The sequence below is a fragment of the Rousettus aegyptiacus genome, unplaced genomic scaffold (genome assembly GCF_014176215.1).
Source record: "Rousettus aegyptiacus isolate mRouAeg1 unplaced genomic scaffold, mRouAeg1.p scaffold_m13_p_13, whole genome shotgun sequence".
NCBI lineage: Eukaryota > Metazoa > Chordata > Mammalia > Chiroptera > Pteropodidae > Rousettus > Rousettus aegyptiacus.
Window position 1 is genome coordinate 5322653 of NW_023416288.1, and position 17769 is coordinate 5340421.

Below are 17769 nucleotides of genomic sequence, written 5' to 3' on the forward strand. Positions count from 1 at the left end.
TCGCTCATTTTTTGAGTTATCTGATTTTTTTGTTTTAAGTTGTAGTTTTTATATATTCTGGATATTAACTATCAGATATATAATTTACACATATTTTCTCTCATTTCATAGGTTACCTTTTCACTTTGTTGATTGTATTCTTTCCTGCACAAAAGTTTTTAAGTTTGATATAGTCCCATTTGTTTATTCTTTTTTTTGTGTCATTGTTGTATCCAAGACATCATTGTGAAGTTCAATGTCATGAAGTTTTTTGCTGTTTTCTTGTAGGAGTTTTAGGTCTCACATTTAGGTCTTTAATCCATTTTGAGTTAAGGTATGAGATAAGGGCATGCCTTTATCCTTTTACATGTGGACATCCAATTTTCCTAGAACCATTGATTGAAGAGGCTGCCCTTTCCCCATTGAGTGATTTTGGCATTCTTGTCAAAGGTCATTTGACTATACATATGAGAGTTTATTTCTGGATCCATTCTATTCCATCAGTCTATTTGTCTTTATACCAGTATGAGATTGTTTTGATTACTATAGCTTTGTAATATGTTTGAAATCAGAAGGTATGACTCCTTCAACTTTGTTTTTCTTTTTAAAAATTATTTTGACTATTCGTGTCCCTTGAGAGTCTGTATGAGTTTCAGGATGGGTTTTTCTGTTTCTGCACAAAATGCCATTGGAATTTTGATAGGGATTGCATTTAATCTGTAGATTGTTTTTGGTAGTGCGGACATCTTAATAATATTAAGTCTTTCAACCCATAAACACAGCATTTCTTTCCATTTATTTTTGTCTCTTTAATTCCTTTCAACAATGTTTTGTATACAATAGCTGTTTTAATGTCTTTGCTTACTAATCCTATCATTTTCTGAATAACTGGCTTTTCTCATTATGGATCATATTTGTGTGTGTGTGTGTGTGTGTGTGTGTGTGTGTGTGTGTGTGTGTTTTCATGCCTAATCATTTTTGCCTGGATGCCAGACATTGTAAATTTTGTTGTTTGGAGCTGGCTTTTCTCTGTATTCTTTTAAACATTTTGAGCTTTGTGCTGGGACACAGCCAAGTTACTTAGAAACAGTTTAACCCCCCACAGCTTGCTTTTTAAGCTTTATTAGGTGAAACCTGAGCATCTTTTCGTACAAGGCTAATAAGGATTTACTACTGAGGCAATGCCCTTCTGGATATTCTAGCTTTTGCTCATTATTACAAGATTTCTCCACTCTGACTGTGAACTCTGGTTAATCATTCTGCCTGCTTTTTTTCCTTGTGTTTCTGTCACTGGGCTAGGTAGTTTTCTTACATACACATGCTGATCAATTTTCAGCTAAAAACTTGGGAAGTCCTGCAAAGCTCCAGCCTCTCTTCGCGCCACTTTCTCCTCTGATTCTTTGCCGTGGGAACTCCAGCTGCCTTAGTATCCTGGAACACTCAAATCTGTCTTCTCAACTTGGGATTCTTAACCAGGCTCTGGTTTTCCTCTCCTAGCACTACATCATGGAACCTGTATAAACAATACACTTGGGAAGTCATTTGCATTACTGTTGCCCAGTGCATTTCACATATTTTGTCCATTTGTTTTAGTTTTTCAGATGGGAGGATTAATCTGGTCCCTGATACTCTATCAGCTAGAAGTGAAATGTATGTTAAGTTTTAAAGTAATAATTTAAATAGAAAATATATAAAGTGCCGTTTTTAGTATTTTTTAGTTTAAATCCCGTGATTTTAGAATGTTTACCTTTGCATAGCAAGAACCGAAGTATTCTATATGTTTTGACTGGATGACCCTGTTTTTGTTCATCTTTCTCAACATTCTTATTTCTTTTGAAACAAATATCTTTGCATTTTCTTCTTTTGTAAATCCACTTTTTCTTGACAAAAAGAGTGAGTGCAAAATACATGACTAGATTATTACTAGGGGAAATTAAGAGAAGTGTTTATTTCTCTAAGGGTATAATAATTTAGTTTTTATCATCATTGGAAAATATAACAGTGACTAAGACTATAGCTATGATCCATTTAGGAACACTAGAAAGCACTTCAGTACTACTCTTGGTGGGCATTTTAAACAAAAAGTAAACAAAAGGCCAAAAAAAAAAAAAAGGCAAAAAAGTGTTCCTAAGTAGGCCACAAAAAAGACATCACCTTGTTGGACCTTAGCTGGAACATGTACATGAAGCAACTCAAATTTTTGTAACTCTGTACATGTCTACAAAGGAGGAAAGTATTGTGAGTATTGATTTTGAGCTTACAAATAAAGTTTTGTCAGTCGACAAATTTACAGATAACAGAATTTGCAAATAACAAAAAATAGACTGCATTAGATAAGCGGTCCAATATATTAAATGATTTTTTTTATATTTACATAATTGAAACGTTTATGAATGTTAGGACTCCACGTTATTGAAGCTATAGCTATTTGGAAATTGAAAACTAAAACTTGTTTCAGGTTGTAATTTTTATCAAAGTTCTACAGATACATGTTTTAAGAGTACAATTCTGGTAACAATTCTATGTGTATGTTTTTTCCACACCATCAAGCAATTCTTCAACACCAACTGGGAGTCCTTTAATTCAACTCAATTCTGACATTACCTGGAGATAGCATCATATCCCACAGACGAAAGACTTAGTCCCACAAGACTGCCCCCTGCCCTCTTCAGATGTCGCATGTTGGCACCTATGCTTCTAACCAACCTATAGTTCAGAGGTTCTCACAACCTCCTCCTTGGGTTTTTTGAAATCTAGAGCTACCCACAGAACTCAGAGAAACATTTTACTTACTAGATTACCAGTTTTTTATAAAAAGATAAAACTCAAGGACAACCAGATGGAAGAGATGTAAAGGGCAAGATAGGAAGGGATGTGCAGCTACCATGCCACTCTCCTGGAATCTCCACATGTTCATCAACTTGGAAGGTCAACAAACCTTGTCCTTTTGGGTTTTAATGGAGGCTCAATTACGTAGGCATGATTGATTATATCATTGACCATTGGTGATTGAATGCAATCTCCACCTCCTCACCCCTTTCAGGAGGCTGGGGGTTGGGTAGCCATTGGTGGGACTGAAAGTCTCAACTCTCTAATCACATGATTGGCTCCACTGGGTACCAACTTCCCTGTTTAGGCATTTTCCAAAAGTCACCTTATTAACATAACAAAAGACCTTTGTCACTCTCATCATAGGAAATTTCCAAGGTTTTTTAGGAGCTCTGTCCCAGGAGTGGAGACCGATACCAAGTACATATTTTTTTTACTGTAAATCAAAATATCACAAAGAGATTGTTAGTTACACAAAGTTTAGGAAAAATAGAAGCCCTAGAGCTCCTTCTTCACGTTTTCCTTTCCCAAATGCAAATACTCTCAATTTTTATTTGATATTTTATTTACTTGCATTTGTAGAGATAAATGTGACTTCTAGTCATATAGAGGGGTATGAGGAAATAGTTACACAGTTGCATGGAGTGACAATAGCTTTCAGCCTTACTTTCACTTCCAATAGTGCCTGCGTCACAGTCCCTGAAACTTGATTTTATGAAGTAAATTGGGTTGATATTGTCTTCTGTTTTCTGAGATCTGCTAAGTCAGTTACTAGCCATATACCTTCTTTCAAGCTTCATTTTTGTTTTTTTTATTCTCCTGCCCTTGTGTGTATATGCCTTTGTTTTAGTTTCAAGTACATATTGTAAGGGAGTGCCTGGGTTTAGTCTAACTTTTTTTTTACCTGGAAATTTGAAATACTTAAATCTTACCCTTTGAGTAATTAAGTAATCTGAACACCATTGCTTAGATGTTCTCAGAATTTAATTTCATGTGGTGATCTGGGCTTAGAAGGATCTGAAATAACTTGTCAAATAGGTTAGAACAAGGAGAAAGTTATTTTTGATAGAGGAAATATCACCAGGAGTAGAGGGCAAGCATGAGAGTATATGGTATATTTGGGATAGTTGGATGGATATGTGTATGGAAGACACACTGGAGAGGGTAGATAAGAGGGTCATGTGTGGAAAAAGGCAGAGATGATGGATGCTACTGATTATACAGGCAATAAATCTATGATCAGGTTGTAAAAGAAGGGCTTTTTTTATACTGTGCTGATTTAAACCCGTTTCTTGAGCAATGAAAAATCATTAGAGATTTTTGAGGAGAGAAACTTGATAAGCTCAGTATTTTAAACAGATAAATGGTGAAAGTGAAGAAATGGTTAGAGACTTAAGAATAATCCTGATAATACGGTGATATGAGCTTGTAGTAAGTCTGTAGTAGTGGGACCAAGAAGGGGTTATAAGAGAGATCTTTTTGGCAGTATAACAAATAGACTATTAATTTGTTCCTTCATATTTATCGAGTGGTTCTTGTGTGCTAGGTTTAGAATTGGTGGTGGCGGGAAAGGTAAGGAGACAAGAAAGATTCTAGGATTCATTGCTTGAGTACTGAATTGAATAGAGAGTAAAGAGGAATATATCTGAGAGCGGAAAATGCATCTTATTTTTTCGGAGGATGTTAGGTTCACTGAAGGAGGAATGCACAAGGTCAGAGGGGTTAAGCAAGATTTATTGTAGCAGAGTGACAGACTGGCTGAGCCAAAGATGGCATTAGCCCTGAATGTGAGGGGACAGGAAACTTATATGGAGCTTGAAGTGGGCCTTTGGCGGGAATATTTTGGGCGGGTAAATTGGTAGGGAAGGGAGGAGAGCCCAGTGAAGCAGGAGGCGAGCATGTAGTGTTGCCATCCCAGATGCAAGGTCTGGTTCCCACACAAAGGTAAGAGAGAAGTCAGATTCCTACACTGTGGGCGTAGGGATAGGGGCCTCTTGGACCTAACATTCGAGCCTTTTTGTTTTATGGAATAAGGATGGCAGCGTGGTCTTCTGTCTCTGCTTCTTGCTGAGTAGGGGCAGCAGGATCTGTTGGAAAGGGGTTCAGTAGTGGATAGTCAACTGGAGTGTGGCATTGACTGGTGGGTTCAGCTGTCTGGAGGGCTTGATAGTGTGGTGTAGATTGAAGTAGCATGACTTTTGCTATAGACCGGTTGGTAAATGTGCGAAAACAGTCCTGGAGGGGGGAAGAAATTTGGTGCAGAATGCGAGGTCCAAAGCCCAAAATGAGAAAAATGAAGGTTAGAGGCCCTGTGAAGGTTAAGAGTCAGGTAACCCAGTTGGTTTTTAGCCAGGTGTTCCAAGAATTTACTTGGCATGCTCTTATTTTTTGGCTTTGTTCTTTAGCTTTTTAGTTGCATCTCTTACTAGTCCTGATTGGTTAACATAAAAACAACATTCTTCTAAAAAGAGGCAGAGACCTCCTTTTCAGGTATCAGTAAATCTAGCCCTCGTCAGTTTTGTAAGGTGACAGCTGCTAAGGAGTCAATTTGATCCTGTAATTTAGATATGCTTTTTGCAATCTCATCTAGGCTTTCTTGGAGATCATTGGACAATGCTTCGAAATAGGGTAGAGCAGTGGCAAGTCCCCCATGCCTGTGCCTAGTCCAGTTGTGACCCTCAGTGTAACCAACAATGGGATGACCTGAATAGCTCTTTAATGTTTTATAAAGTGTGTGATGGGAATTGGTAAGGACTGGTTATTGGGATCTATATCAATATTTGGAGAGAGAGAGACTAGAGTACAAGTTCTGGTGCGGTTAGTGGGAAGGCAGAGAAGAGTGCTAGTTCCTCATAGAAAGAAGACCCTTTTGTCAGGTATACAGGTGGAAACATGTATGGAGAACAAATGAGTTAGAGCATAGATTGTTTCATTGTGTCCTCTCTGAAGCTCAGAACTCCAGGCCATGATTTGTAACTATAGCAGCTCCAATCAAGGGGGATAGATGAGAAGGGGGACTAGTAGGTCTGCAGTGAAAGTGTTGGGGAACTGCAGAGACAGTTGTAATCCAAGGAAAGAAGGAGAGGGGGGTATGGAATAGTTGTAAGAGGTTGCCAGGACTGTAGGGTAACCCATGAAGTGGGAAAGGTTGTAGAAAGAGGCCATTAGCCTCTGAAGAAACTTGGTAGTCATCTGTTGAGTCCAGTGGCCATCGGGTAGTTGAATTGTGGCTGAGAGTGCCTAGACTGGAGGGTAGGTGTTCTATAGCTGTGTTGCCATTAGTTCTTGTGAAACAAAGGGTAACCTTGGAAATCAAAGGGATATAAAGGGTAGTGGGACCTATTACAAGTATGGAGGGATGTGGTACCTTTGCAAGGGACTGGGTATAGGTGTGGAAGAGAGTAGAAGCTTGATTAGCTTGTGCTGTGGAGTAACTTCTAAAGAGAATATCTGCCCTTTCAAGGAAAATGGAGCCCTTTTCAATACTAAAGGGTCATTTGTAAATGGTCCTATTTGGTGGGGAGAATGGGGAGGGCAGGGTATGCTGAGGAATAGAGGGAAAGGCAGAGCCAATAGTCCTTGGCTAATGTAGGGTTGGACTTACTGAGGAGAGAATGGGTGAGATTGAGAGAATGCTCAAGATGAGTGGTAGTAAGAAAGCTCTGCAGGGGCGCAGAAAAGGTGATTGAGGGGAAATAGAAATAAGTAGAATTAATAGGGTGGAAATGGGAAGTCTTCTTGATCTACATAATGAGGAACCTCACTCCATGGATCTAACAGGTGAATGATACTGGTCTAAGAGAAATCAAAATGTCCCTGTAAAAGTGATTCCCGTAAAAAAGTTAAAATCTCAAGACAGAGAGGAAGGGGAGATTGTGTTAAGGTTGAAAGAATTTGTTGGAGTGTTGTCTGTTCTGGAAGAAGAGGAGAGCCTGAACCTGAACAGAAGGGACAGAGACAGTAAAGGTTACTCATTTATCCTCTTCTTAAGGAATTCGGGTTAGCCAAAGCTTTGTAGGTCTGATGGAATAGCTGTAGTATATTGGGGTGTCCGGCCATACTTTGTGAACTATTGGAGACTCATTTTAGCCTCGAAAGATGGAACCAGGTTGGGTGTCCAGTAATCTTAGCAGTAGTGGGGATCGATAAAAGTAAGGGCCTTGCCATCTAGGTTTAAGGTTATCTGAATGGAGATTCTTAAGTAGGACGCAATCCTGAGGGATTACAGGAGTGGGTGGAAGATCTCCTGTGAAGGGCTTTGGCAGGATGCGATCTGCTGGTTCTTTTAGTATTTGTCTAACTAGATTTAGTATGGGTATGTGCTCTCCTAAGGGGGATGTTGTGGTTGGGAAGTTCTGTAGAAGGAAAGGCCTTTTGTACATGAGTTCAAAGGGGCTGAGGAAGGAGGGGGCTGTAGGAAGTCCTAGTGCACATGAGGGCAAGGGGTAAGAGTGAAGTCCAGGGTTCCTTAATCTCTAGATTAAGCTTAGATAACTGGGTTTTTATTAAAGAGTTAGCTTTTTCAGCTTTTCATGAGGACTGAGGTCGATAAGGAGTATGTCCCTTCCATTGAATACCTAAGGTGGAGCTGACTTCCTGTGTTATTTGAGATATGAAGCCTGGGCCATTATCTGACTGTAATGAGGTGGGTAATCCAAAGCAAGGGATAATGTCTTTGAGCAATGATTGGGTAACTTCGGAAGACTTCTCAGAGGTGGCGGGGAAAGCCTCAACCCATCCAGAGAAGGTGTCTACAAGGGTTAGTAAGTATCGGGTTTTCCTGATGGGTGCATGTATGTAAAATCAATTTGCTGGTCCTGTCCAGGGATGCTGCCCATAGCTTGATGGGTAGAAAAGGAAGGAGGACGTATAGATCCCTGGGGAGAGACTATGGAGCAGATAGAGCAATTTTTTTGTAAAATTTGAAAGAGAGTATTAAAGTTATTACAGGTAGCAAGGGGTTTAAGGAGTTGTAAAAGTGGTTTAAGTCCAGTGTGTAAGGAGTTATGAATATCTTGCAGGATATTTTGAGCTTGGCCGTGTGGTAAAGTATACCTTCCTTGCATCTTTAGCCAAGGATCTTCCTTATCTGCTCCAAACCTGAGGAGAGAATGAGACTCTTTAGGAGAGTGTTGTGGCGTGAAATGAGGAATAGCTGAGTGAGTTGGGAGGAAGCGAGTGGTTGCTGTGCTGCCCTTTTGGCCTCTGTGTCTGCCTTATTATTACCCTGTATGATGGGGTTGTTTCCTCTTTGGTGCTCCTTACAGTGACCTACTCCTGCTGCCTTGGGAAGACAAGCAGCCTGAAGAAATTTAAGAATTAAGGGGGCATTGGTAATAGGAGAGCCTTTTGTAGTGAGAAATCCTCTTTCCTCTCAAATTGAGGCATGTGAGTGGAGAATATGGAAGGCATATTTGGAATCTGTATAAATGTTAACCTCTTGTCCTGGTGCTAAAGTAAATGCTCTGGTGAGGGCGATTAATTCTGTCTTTAAAGAGGTAGTTCCTACAGGAACGAGACTAGATTCTATGACTTCTTTGAGAGAGACTATTACATAGCCTGCCAACCTTTTTCCATCTTGGGAGAAAGAACTACTGTCAATAAACCAAGTATGTAAGGCATTGGGTAGAGGAGTCTGTTATATTTGGGAATTAGGGATTCTTGAGGTTGAGGATTTCTGTACAGGAGTGTGAAGCGTCTTTCTTGGGGATGGGTAAAAGAGTGACGGGATTGAGTGGAGGGCATTTAGCTAGGGCAACATAGGGAGATTCAATAAAGAATATGTGAAAAGTTTGTATTCTAGAGGGAGAGAGATTTTGGGTTGCTTTGTGTGTTATGAGATCAGAAATGTTATGTGAAGAATAAACCATGATGGGTTGCCTAAATGTGTTTCTGACTTTCAAGAGTTAGAAGAGCGGCTGCTGCCAGGGCTTTTAGGCTGACGAACCCCTGACTGTAGTATCTAACTGTTTTGATAGATAGGTAGCTAACTATCTGAGTGTTGGGTCTCTGGACTTGTCCTAAGAGCCCAAGTGCTATTCCTTTCTCTTCTGTAGTATAAAATGTAAAAAGTTTGGAGAGGTTGGGAAGGGAAAGAGCTAGGGCCAATATAAGGGCCTGCTGTAACTTTCAGAAGTAAGGGCTAATATAAATGGTGGGATCTAGTGGTTCAGTCAAAGGACCTTTAGAGGCCAGGTGTAAAGGGTGAGCTAGAATACTAAAGTTAGGAACCCAAATATGGATAAACCCTGCTAAACCGAGGAAAGATCAGAGCTCTTGTTTTGAGATGGGAGATGAGAAGGAAGCGATGAGGTCTTTTCCGTTTAAAGTAATGGAGCGATGTTGTGGGGTAATAAAGAGACTGAGATAAATGACTTGAGGGGAAGAAAGTTGGGCCTTCTTGGGAGAGACACGATACCCGTTTTTAGCTGTGTGTTCATAAGAAAGAGAATAAAACGACTACAAAGGAGGAGATCATCTACATACTGGAGAAAAGTGGTGGATGGAGATCTAGTTTTGCTAGATCTGATGCTCATGCTTCTCCAAAGAAGTAGGGACTATCCTGCAAACCTTTGGGGAAGGAAAGTCCAGGTAAGTTGTCGGGACTGATGGATGGATGACAGGATCTGTCCAGGTAAAAGCAAAGAGATTTTGGGAGTCTGGGTGTAGAAGAATGGTGAACAATGCACCTTTTAGGTCAATTACCGTGAAATGGGAAGTATTTGGAAAAATAAGGGATAGGAGGGTGTAAGGGTTGGGTACTAACGGTTGGGTCGGGAGAACTGCCTGGTTTACGATACGGAGGTCCTAGACAGGTCAGCAATTAGATTTGAGCCATCCAATTTCTTGACAGGCAGAATTGAGGTGTTGAATGATAAGTATGTGGGTCTGAGGAGGTTTGGGGATAGAAGATGTTGTATAATGGGTTGGAGGCTTTGTCTGCTTTCTAAGGATAAGGGGTATTGGGGTTGATAGGGGTTTCTCCCTTACTTTTGTGTGGGAGACACAAAAGTCAGGTTCTCTCACTGTGGGGATAGGGCCTTCCTGGACCTAACAGTGTAGTTGTAAAGTTCACAGAAGAACTTTGTGGTCTTATATTTTCTGTTTAGTATATAAAAGACTTGAAACTGGTTGTTTTCTCTTTACTTCCTTCTGTTAAAAATAACAGAAGTAAAAGTGCAACCGTTGTTACTCAAAATATTGCATTTGATACTTAAAAATAAATATTAAAAAATAAATGTAGGGGTTTATGAGTAAAAGTGAAGTAGGATCACAGAATTTTCCTCCACTAAAACCAAATGAAAGAAGCAAAAGTGGGTAGTGAAGGAGAGGGAAAAAAAGAAGGAATGGAAGTGGATAAAAAAGGGATATATGCAACTTTATGCCAAATATTTCAAAAAGTGGAGGCCAAGAAAAGAATGATGAGATATAGGATGTATATGACAAGGCTTATAATTCCAGTCCCACATCCCAGAAGCTAGGCTAAGGAAAGGTGAGGCCTAGAAAACATTAATCTCTCCCTTCCTTTATAGCCTGCATTTCTGGGTTATAGAGAAATAGAATAAAATCAGTAACCAGTACTCAAACTGGGGCGGGTGTGTCTGTGTGCACAGAAATAAAAATGGTGAGAAGAGTATTGAGGTTGTTAAGAAGACCTGTTGTATATCAGAATAAGTAGGACCTCCGTTTAGCACTTTCCATGTTAAACATGATCAAGATTTTTTTAAAAAATGGCATGACAACTTTTACAAATATATCACAGGAAACAAAGAAATGACTATGAAAAGACTGTCCTGCATAAGAATATCTTGTATTCCTGGAATAGAGACTCAAACAAATGGAACAAAAACAATATTTAGAAATACAATACAGACAAAAATTTCTGAAATATAAAGTACATTTTTAGGTTGAAAAGCACTATACCTTAAGTTACTAAAGAAATGAAAGAATTATTTTGGCATCTCGGCCAAAAAGAGAACATGACCTATGTAAAGGGCGGGAGGAAGGGGCATGAAATCTAGCTGGCTGCAAATTTCTCAGTTATGGTCAATCCAGAAAACAATAAAACAATGCTTACAAAATTTGAACGGGGAAAAAAAAGTGTGAAATAAAAGTATTATATGTGGGTAATGTCAACATAAGAACATCCAAACCTATAGAAAAAAATTTGTAAGAGTGTATTAGAGCCAAACTGAGGACATGCCTGGAAACAAGATCTCAAAGGACTAGAATGGCAGTTCTGCGGTTCTTTTTATGCATTTGGAATCATTTTATGCATTGGAGAGATTAAGGAAGGTTATATGTATTCCCTTGGGGGTAGATTAAGGAGTTAGGAGAAAGCAAGGTGGCGAAATATCTATGAATAAAAAGTAAAGTGGAGAGATACATCTTTTACATTGGTAGGTACAGGATAGTTAACATTTACAATAAATCGAGATGGTATATGGGCAACAAGATCATGTGCTCCCGTGAAGGTGGTTACGATGTACTCTCACATTTCAAATGTATGTTTTACTAGATGCGTAAGAACAATGGACAGTGAACCCTTTTTACTAAGAAAATTACAGGCTTAGTGTGTAACTACCCACCATGACCTGCCGAGTTGGGAGTTTATGACCAGATCTTCCTGTGAGCTTACTTTGTTTTGGGTCACTGAACTTGTCAGGCTTGACATGTGCGGGGGATTAGCTTGTCAGACTTACTACGTAGACCCTCTTTCGTTCACAGGGAGGAGGAAGCTTTACCCTCAAGATTCTTTCAGGAGCTAATAAATTAACCTGAGACAGATTAGCAAGGGAAAATGACTACATTTAATTACAGACATATTGTGTAAACCCCATATACACGAGAGAGTCAGAGATCCCGTATACATGAGAGATTCAAAAACACAAAGGGAAAAATTAAGTATATATGACATTCTGGCTTCAGAGCGAAAGTCAGGAAGTTACAGGATGTTAAGAGCAGTTGTTCAGTAATTAGAAGTTTGCCCTGTTCTATAGATAGGTCAAAAAAGATTATCTCTAATAATCTCATTATGGACAGGCCTCCTAATTAAAATTCTTCTAGATATTTAAGAGGAGGCAGAAGTTTCTTTTGAGCCCACAGGGTCTTAGTTGCCTTTAGCTCAAAACAATCTGCATACCATAGAGGCACATCTTGGGGGATGACTCATTCTGGGTATATATACACATACTCAGCAGTATCAGCTAGATTTGGTTTGTCTGTTAATAACAATGGCTAAAACTATAAAGATTTATAGCCTCGGATATAAGAAGTTGAGATAGGCAGACCTGAACTGGTATGGTGGCTTTTCCAAAGTCAGCTTAGGCAGGTAATTTTCTATAAATTCACCTGGCTGCTTTTCTCAATGTCACTGTCCATGGTGGCTGCTGGAGCTTTAGCCATTAAAACAGCATTCCAGGGATCAGGAAATGGGAAGGGAGGGAAGAACAAAAGGGCTTTCTCTAACTGAGATTCTTTTAAGGGGCCTAACCAGAAGTTCCACCTAATACTTCTGTTTGGGACCAGAACATAGTCACAGCCACACCTAGAAGCAAGAAAGGTCTGCACTATCTCTTGGGTAACTATGTGCCTAGCAAAATTTTTGCAAAAGGAAGAAGATGATAGAGTATTGGGAATCAATTAGCAATTTCTGGTAAGTTTTTTACACACGTCCTCTTCTTTATCAACCATTTCTTCTCATTCCACTCTGACTTCCATCTCTATGCCAATGAAATTGTTCCTACACAAGTCATTTCTAACTCCTGTTTTGTTAAATCCAATGATCTCTTAGCAGCCTACTTAATACTTTGTGGAAGACTCTTTTCTGGGATTCTGTAACATTACATCATGTTTCTTTCTGACGCAGAACAATGCAGATTTCCCCCAAGTGACAGGGAGACTAACCCCTGTACCAAGAGAAGAGGGTCCTTTGACAGAGAACATAGAAAGACTTTAACACACACCAAGGTTAGAGTCAAAGGAAAGTTTATTAGAAAAGGAGTAACACTCCAAAGACACTGTGGTCTCCTCTCAGAGACGGAGAGTAAGAGGGACAAGTGAAGGGGACAGTGAGAGAGAGACAGAGTAAAGGCACTGAGAGGGACCCTGAGTGTTCAGGGAATTCAGTTTATATGTCATTCTTTAGTTCCCATTCCCTTGATATGGACATACAGTGAGGAAGGGGAAGAGTATGTAGCATGAAAAGGTAACATGTAGAGTGAAAGGCCTGCTGGCAGTTCCTAGCCTTTAATCCCTAGGTTCTCCCATGGTTTTAGCCATAGGGAATGACACACAGGTGTGGAGAATGAGTTGTTAGTAATCCAGCAGACATCTTCCTTTGTCCTGAAGGTGTCCTCCTGGACAGGCTATAGGGCTGATCAGTACATTGCAGTCTGAATAGAGCTCGATTCACATTTTTTAATTCTCTTGCCTCCTCTCTACATTATTTCTATTCATTTACTGTTTTTGTCCTCTCATTCCACTTCCTCAATAGTAGGAAACTTGGGGCTGGACCTTTTTCTTCTTTATGTCTTGAGTGACATAATTCAGTCACATGATTTCGCGATCTGCGAAAGCCATAGATCTTAATTTTACGTGTTCATTTGTGACGAATGCATACACATATGTAACCCGCCTCTGATTTTAAATGTTGACTATATGCTTATGGCTCCCAAAATAATGTCTCCATCCCCTATCTTTATCTTCAGCTTCAGACTCATATATCTAATTATCTGTTTGACTTACTTATTTTTATGTCTAGTAGGTATTGTCAGCTTAACAGATCTAAAACTGAATTTTTGTATTTACTCTCATACACCATTTTTTTTTTTATGCGTGTCCATCTCAGAAAATGGTTCAAGCCAAAAATCTAGGTTCCTGGTTCAAGTCAAAACCCACATTTCTCTCCCTGATTCTTTCCTTCAACCTTCCCTCATCCTAGTCAATTCCAAGATCTTGTTGATTTAATCTATAAATAAAACTCATAACTACCTTCTTATTACTACCTCTACTGCTTGCTCCTGAGCTTATTAAACTGTCAGCTTTCACATGGGACAAAGACTTGCTTAACTAGCCTTACCATTCCACTCTGAGCTCTTCAGTCCAGTCTGTTCACTACATAGCTGTCAGAGTGGTCTTTGCAAATTTGATCATCACTGCTTTGCTGGAATCACTGCAGTGACTTCCTATCTTTATAATAAAATTATTTGCTATGGCATCTATGACCCTATGGCCCCTACCTCCCTTTCATACTTCATCTTGAACCATTTTCACCTGTGTCTATTACACTTGTGTCTCACTGGTTTTCTTTCTGTTCCTTAAAAATACTAAGTCCATTTGTACTCAGTGGCTTTGTGTTTACTATTTCCTCTACCTAGAATGTCCTCCCTCAGTTCATGGTATAGCTGGCTGTGCTTATCTTTCAGATCTCAATTTACATTTCATCTGAGAGGGGACTTCTGTGGCCATCCTTTTCAAAAATACCCCACCCTGTCCCAATCATATCTCCCTGTTTACTTCCTTCATGTACTTCCTCAACACAAAATTATCTTATTTGATGTTCATTTTCTGTCTTCTCTCTTTGCAATGTAAGTTTCATCAGGGCAGGGCCTTTCTTTTTCACTGTTGTATCCTCAGTGCCTAGAACAGTGCAGTATTAGTAATGCTCAGTAAATAAATATTTTTATTAAATGATCAGATACTGCCTGAAACACCTCTAAAGTAATGTTTTTCAGATTTTATTCATAGCATTTTTGATAAGTATAGTTAGCAAGTTTTAACCTCTAAGTAAAATTATTTTGAAAATCTATTAAAGTTTTAAGGTATTTTAACATCATTTAGTGAATTTTCATTTTGATAAAGAGTACCTAAAACACTTAATTAATGTTTCTTTGTTTAGAGGCCAGTAATAACATATCCATATATGATTGCCAGCTGGTTGGTTGATGGTAAAAATTTTTGTGAGTTAATCTGGTAGTTAAACCATTTAAATAGATTTATGTCATTGTTGATTTTTCCACAAGGCACAACAGTCAAATAAGACTAGAAGCACTTAGGAAATACACTGTCAGTTTAGTATTTAAAGGACCTTTTAAGTATTTTGTGTGTGTGTGTGTGTGTGTGTGTGTGTGTGTGTGTGCCCAAAAGAATGCTCAAGAAATAGTACAGATTTTATGAGTACATGATAAATTTAAGAAACCTTAGATTTTGAAAAGTTGCTTTAAAGGACATGCAGTGTAGGCTGGTTCTACCTTTCAAGAAGTTCACTGTCAGGAAATACACTGTCAGTTTAGTATTTAAAGGACCTTTTAAGTATTTTGTGTGTGTGTGTGTGTGTGTGTCCAAAAGAATGCTCAAGAAATAGTACAGATTTTATGGGTACATGATAAATTTAAGAAACCTTAGATTTTGAAAAGTTGCTTTAAAGGACATGCAGTGTAGGCTGGTTCTACCTTTCAAGAAGTTCTACAGTGGGATTCATGTGTAGTATTAAGATTATAACTAGCAATTCTATTAGATTTCACAATTGTTTCACAATTGTTTTTGTAAATATAGGTTTCGAGAGAAGTTACTTGCCTATAATTTTTCTTCTTAGAATAGTTGTAATCCTCTAGCCCAAAATACAGAGTATGCACTGGTTCCATGAAGGACAATAATTACAAATATTCCTTTTATGAACTGATATAATAGAAAATGTATAGCTCTGTTTATTTTGCATTTCATTTTTCTATTCTAAGATTGAAAACAACTTAAACATATAGTGTGTGGTATTTATTCTTCACAACATTTCCATGAAATAATATCCTTATTCCAGACGAAGAATTAAAAAAACTTGCCAAGCATTGTGACCAGTTATAGGTCACACAATTAGAAAAGTAGTAGCCCTGAAACTAGTGAAGTAGTCCCCCCTTATCCATATTTAGCTTCTCATGGTTTCAATGACTTGGTTAACTGCTTCATGAAAACATTAAATGGAAAATTTTCAAAAATAAACAATTCATAAGTTTTAAATTGCTTATCTGGGTAGCATGATAAACTCTCATACCATTCAGCTGTGTTCAGGGGGTTATGAATCATCCCTTTGTTCAAGGTGATTATGCTGTATATGCTCCCCTCCTCTTAGTCACGTAGCAGCCATCTCAGTTATCAGATGTACTGCTGTGGTATCACAGTACCTGTGTTCAAGAAACCCTTTTTTACTTACTAATGACCTCAAAGACATGCATATAATTTTTTTTACAGCATTTTATTATAATTTTTCTGTTTTATTATTAGTTATTGTTGTTAATCTCTTACTTTGCCTAATTTATAAGTTAGACTTTATGATAGGTATGTATATGTAGAAAAAAACATAGTGGGTGTAAGGTTCTGTACTGTCCGTGGTTTCAGACCCCCACTGGGTCTGGAACATATCTTCTGTGGATGAGGGGAGACTGCTGTAGAAGATTTCCTTCTACGAGAGTTTAACTTCAATATCAGTATGAAAAATTTGATTTGAACCTTAGCATTTATTACCTTATTAAGGGCAGAACAGCTTCATTCCCAGTTTCTGAAGTCTAAACATTGCCAATTTTAGCTGTGGAGGATGGAGGCAGCTGGGTTATATTTAACTTTAGCATTTAGGAATGGAGTTAGACTAGTCTTGGCAGGTTGTACCTTAGCTCCTTTTCATTGTACTTTTTAGGTCTGCAAATCATATATATTGGTTGATTAAGTCATATTTCAGTAAATAAATTAGCCATATTTATAATACTTCACAATATTGTTGTACCTTTTAGTATTAGGAAAGAGAATAGTGTCTGTGTTTATGCTCATGTTGGAGTAGTACAGGAGTTGGACCAGTAGAATTTTCGATTCTGGTCTTTAAATTCATTTATTTGTGATGGTGCTTTGGCTGGCAACTTTTTTATTTGGTTTGTAAACATGGTGTTTAATACAGTTGACCCTCGAACAACTTGTATTTGAATTGCATGGGTCCACTTATAAGCATTTTTTTTTCAGTAAATATACAGTTAGCTGTCTATGTTGGTGGGTTTCACTTCCACAGATTCGACCAGCCTCAGATCCAAGACAGTATTTTTGATCAGCGGTCGGGAATCTGCAGTTACAGAGGGTCAGTCGTATGCGTTGTTCTGTGCCATTTTATGTAAGGGACTTGAGCATACGTGGATTTGGGTATTTGTGGGGGTCCTATCCTCTGCAGATGCAGAGGGAGGACTGAAGTTTTGGGGGAATCAGGTTATACGCAGATTTTCAGCTGCACTGGGGTCGGCACCCCTAACTCCCACATTGTTCAAGGGTCAGCTGTATATACAGAAAGCTATAGGAGAATGCAGAGAAAATGAAGACCTTGGGCTTGCTCTTTAAGAAACTATGGATGGGTATGGGGGCACATATAGACCCCCAAATCTATATAGAATGGAATATAGTAATTCTAATAGCACATAGGATGAGAAATCTTTAATGGAGGAATTTTAGAGAAACTTGTAGAGAAGATGAAATTAAGAGGTCTTCTTGAAATCTCCCTTGCTTTGGAAAGATTAGAAGTGTTAATTTTGGCACAGAGGTAGAAATGTTGTGTGATTGAAACATAGATGTATGAGAAGACGGAGAGCATAAGGTTGGGTAAGTAGGTTAGGGTGAGATTTTAGAGGGTCTAAATACAATTCTAAAGGGTAGAATCTAAATATGATACTAAGGGCAGTAGAGAGTGATAGAAGGTTATTAACTAGGATTACTAGTTCAGAGCCTAAAGGGATTCACATAAACTACCTTTTAAAAATAACATGTTTTCCATTTTGTCTAACAGTTTCTCCTGTGTTAAATTCCATGTATATGATACTGGGTTAAAATTAATATTAATGTTTTTGAGTATATTAGTAAAGGAATTCAGAGAACACCTGTACATTATTCAAATTGCCATTTGTTTAACCTTTATTGAGTTGTGGAACCTTTGGCTAG

General features: G+C 38.5%; 1 protein-coding gene and 1 long non-coding RNA gene across 6 annotated transcripts in view; one reads left to right on the forward strand and one right to left on the reverse strand.

Moving 5' to 3' along the window:
- PHTF2 (putative homeodomain transcription factor 2) overlaps nt 1-17769 on the forward strand; it is a 121450-nt gene that overhangs the window by 7560 nt on the left and 96121 nt on the right. The gene's annotated exons all lie outside the window — the stretch shown is intronic.
- Nucleotides 14922-15322, reverse strand: LOC118610691. The gene is made up of 2 exons (XR_004953887.1): nt 15261-15322; nt 14922-15059 (listed from the first exon to the last, which is right to left on the reverse strand). It is a non-coding gene; the product is annotated as an uncharacterized LOC118610691 (long non-coding RNA).